At 47.7% G+C, this 4,344-nt stretch overlaps 1 long non-coding RNA gene across 1 annotated transcript; it reads left to right on the forward strand.

The window, feature by feature from the left end:
- The first annotated feature begins 329 nt into the window (after positions 1-329).
- LOC125122311 (uncharacterized) lies at positions 330-3,995 on the forward strand. The gene is made up of 3 exons (XR_007133762.1): positions 330-598; positions 1,718-1,797; positions 3,055-3,995. It is a non-coding gene; the product is annotated as an uncharacterized LOC125122311 (long non-coding RNA).
- The last annotated feature ends 349 nt before the right edge of the window (positions 3,996-4,344 follow it).

Raw genomic sequence — 4,344 nt, forward strand, 5'->3', positions numbered from 1 at the left:
ATTTTTGAACAGTAAGTACCTGTACTAATTACTTATACTTTTCCAAATTTGTTCTTTATTGGCGGGGTGGGGGGCAGGACTTTCGCCGGGGAGTCAGGGGAGCTGTATTCAACCAGGTGTCTGCACCCAAATGGAGAGTTCCATCTGCCAGCCCAGGAATGATGCCTGGATGTTATTACTTTCTCTGTAATGTCCAATTTGGTCTTTGATCTCCTGAGCCACTGTTAATTTTATGGTTTACACAATTTAAAGTGCCAGACAACTGCGAAGTGCTGGCTCAGGAACGAAAAGCAGAACAGAGCTGCTTTTACCGCCCAGCCACCCTCCATAACAAACCTCTCCAGGGAGACCAATATTTGCACAGTAAATTGCACATTCTAAGGCTGTGTGGTCAATGGAAACGCTCCTTCCAAGTGCCCGAGACCCTCAGGTATCTTGACTGCCTGCCTGGACAGGTGGAGATGGAAGATCAGTCCTCTCGGAGGGGCCGTGGGTTGCTCTATAGGCACCAGAGCAGACACACAGAAATGTCCCGTGTGCTGTGCGACGCCTCGCGGATCTGCGTTCTTCACGGGACGATGGGGAGAAGAGCGCCAAGGTGATGTGTTGCAGATGTATTCCTTGTCCTGTGCGTGCGTGAAAGAGAGAGAGAGAGAGAGAGAGAGAGAGAGAGAGAGAGAGAGAAAGAGAGAGAGGGAGAGGGAAATGCATAGCTCCCGGTTTGACCCAAGTTTACTCTACGTTTAATCTTAAGAAGGGAGAAATGGATGGATGACTATGGTTTCAAGATCCAGGAGGGTGCTCCCAAGTCCATTAAGGGCTGTCCTTGTTACTGTGGTTGTTACTATCATTTAAAAAGTTTCTTTAAGAGTAGGAAGATATGAGCTTTGAAAGACAGGCTGTTTGGAGTTCCCGTTGTGGCGCAGTGGTCAATGAATCTGACTAGGAACCATGAGGTTGTGGGTTCAACCCCTGGCCTTGCTCAGTGGGCTGGCCCTACCCTTCAGTTCTACTCTCTGTCTTTAGTGGCAGGGGGAGGGGTGTCCCCCCCACTGGTGCCCAGATCACTGGGGGCAAACTGGCTACTCTGGGCAAGGCCAGTGATGGGGTGGGGAGCCCTCCAGAGGCCCTAAAGACAAATCGGGGGCAGCCTCCGTCCAGGCGGTACACGGACATCTCTCCTGGTGGGGGACCAACGTGTGATTTGGTCAGGAAAACATGTAACTTGTCAACATTGTATCCATTTTCATGCCTATGATGGGGCCGTGATTTTGTGGCTGAAGTCTCATGATCCGTGTTGCAAGGCAGGAACAGTCCAGCAAGGAGGCCACGGCCCATGGCAGTTTATGGAGTCCAGAAGGAAGGTCCTCTTTCAAATTTAATTTTAAGTTTTTAATTGAAATAGAGTCTATTTACAAAGTCATGTTCATTTTAGGTTTCTAGCAAAGTGATTGGTTGTCCATAGGTGCCTAGGTCTATGTCCTTTTCCAGGTCCTTTTCCATCATGGGTGATTACAAGATGTTGAGTCTAGGTCCCTGTGTTGTAGAGTAGGTCCTTGCTGGTTATCTCTTTTACGTACAGTCGCAGGGATATTTTACTCTCAAAGTCCTAATTTATCCCTCCCTCTCCCCTTTCCTCTTTGGTAAACATAAGATTGTTTTCTAGGTCTGCGAGTCTATTTTGTAAGTAAGTGTTCATTTGTATTTGTTTTTTCAGATTCCACATATAAATGATAAGAGAAGAGCATCTTTTACAGCTACAGAGCTCGGGACCACGTGCACTTTTTAGGCCAACAGGTTCTCTGGTTGCTGGGGTGTAATTCATGGGCGCAGTGGTATGAATTCTGGGCACGGGGAACTTGGACAGCTGTGGGGAAGACCTTGACTGAGGCCAGAGGCAGGCTGGAGCATCTCCATGCAGAGGCGGGAAGGGCATGTGAGGACAGAGACAGAAGTGAAGGCACCAAGTCCAGGCCCCTCCCCAGTGGGTTCTGACGGCTCTGGGCTCCTGCAGGGCTGGTCCATGGTAGAGGATCATTAGAGAGCTTCGAGGCCAGAAGAGATTCAGGCGTGCACTCAGGTTTTAGGGCCCAGGCTCCAGGAAGACACAATCACCAGTAACTGAGCCTGTGGCCCAGCCCACAGCCTTGGCCTCCAAGGGCTAGTTCTCTGACCTCTGGCTTAAAAGCAAGGGCTTTGTTTGTTCTTTGGGTCTACCTTAAGAATCTAGATTATGAGTCATCTTTCTTTGGAACTGCATGAATGATCCAAATTGTTCCATGCTATTTCTGTTAGGATAGCCGTCTTTGGCTGGTGAATAATGGAATATGGTTTGAGTTACCATTTTTTTCTCTCACTTCTGAGCTTTTTGGCTAATATCCGATGTGTATTTCTTACTCAAAGCTGAAAGAAGCATGGCTTTAGATGGACATTCTTTAATGACATTTCACTGGACACTTTCAGGTGTCAAAATGAAACAGAATTAACCTTTCTGTCCTGTTCACACATTATAATTACTACCATATTCCAATATTTATGTACCCTGCCTGGGTTACAATTTCTAGAAGGTCTTAATCAAATGGTTGAAAAAATACATTCTGCCTCAGGTCTGTCAACTGGCCAGTATTTTCCTACCATGCACAGCAATGACATGTACCATAATGAAAGCAAATCTGACCTTTAAAGAAAGGCCCAATCAAATGTCACATCCCGTATTCTAAAATGGCCTTGTGAAAACGCATTCCCATAATGAAAGCCATCTCAGGAGAAGCCATTTCCCAAGAAAAGCCAACTCAGGATCCTGTGAAACCTTGCTGGGCTTTAGTTTCCTTGCTCGGATTACGCCCTAGGCTTCCAGGGGGATTACAGATTACACACCAAAAGAAAGGCCTTTTTCAGTTGGAAGAAAGACAAATAAAATATGCAAGATGTTTATATTTCCAACAGCTCAAGGATGTACACACACACACACACACACACACACATCTCTACATACCACCAAGAACATATACTTTTTAATGAGTGCCTGCGGCCCTGTTTTCTGTGCACCAGCAGACTTCAGCATCAAAACCAGGCTGCATCTGGAACAGTTCAGCAGTGGAGAAGAGCCCAAGCCCCCTAAAACTCTCTGCTTCCCTGAAGCCTGTCCCAGTGCCCCGAGAGTGACCGTGACTTCTTTCTCTGCCCTGCCACCCATCATGCTTTAGGGTCATCTCAGGCTCTTCCCGGTTTTTACCTGCCCCAGAATGCGTTTACTTCCTCGTGGTCACACCATGTGAATGCAGGTGTTTCTAGGAGAATGGAGAAAGGAGATGTTTTCGGAAGGGGTGACTTCAGCAGCCCTCAGAAGACAATGACATGATGGACATTTGCACCACATGTTCAGGTTTACAGCGGGACCTCAGGTCCCCTGCTGTCTTCCAGTCCTCACCAAACGCTGGGCTCTCAAGGATGCCGAGACCAGCTGTCCACAGAGTTGGATGTGAAGGGAAATGTGACCTTGATCTGTGGATCCCGGGATGGGGACCAAGGACCTGTTTCCTAAAGCTGCTCCCCTATGGACTTGAGAGTCGCGTCCCATCTAAGTCCTGCCCACCACCTTCCTCTGGGATTCTGGACCACTCGGCCCTCATCCCCTCGTCTTTGTAAGGCTGACCCTTCCTCCCATCTCCCATCTCTCTGCTTATTCTGTTCTGCTGATGCCCCTGCTAGTGTGAACCTGTTTTCTGGTTCCCCTGTCAAAGCTGATCTTACCTGGATGAGGGCTGCATCCGGCACCCTCCTCCCTCCCTGTGCAGCCAGCCTCACCAGGCAGGACTTCCTCATCTCTGCTGTGTGATCAACTTTTGGTCACAAGACCATCGAGGATGCGAATGCCCTTGAAAGCAGGCGCTCCTTTCCTCACATGAGACCGGGAGCATCTTAAAGGCATATTTTGTATCTGGCTTCATGTATGATTACAATACTTGTTTGGTCTTTATTTGTTAAATAAATGAAGTGATGTATGAGGCATATGTGAACGTAGGAATTTTGTTCTCCACTCTCAAAAGTACGGGGTGATTTACATTTCATCAGTTGTAGACGTAACAACACTCAGACCACGGTTCTTCTGATGATGAAATGAAATCGTAGGGCCATGGTCTTGCATGTCAAGTACTCAGAAAATACCAGCTTCCTTTCCCTGCTTTTTTCAGCCTCCTGGTGTCTTTGTAAAGAGTATTTCACTGTCCACTACAGGTGAGTCTGTATCTTACCTGCGGGAGATGTAGTAGATCTTCTGCATCTGGGCATCTCCCGCCTCGCCAGCAAAGATTCCAAGCATCATTTCAGGTGATGAGGAAGAAG

This window comes from Phacochoerus africanus, chromosome 3 (assembly GCF_016906955.1).
Source record: "Phacochoerus africanus isolate WHEZ1 chromosome 3, ROS_Pafr_v1, whole genome shotgun sequence".
Lineage (NCBI taxonomy): Eukaryota > Metazoa > Chordata > Mammalia > Artiodactyla > Suidae > Phacochoerus > Phacochoerus africanus.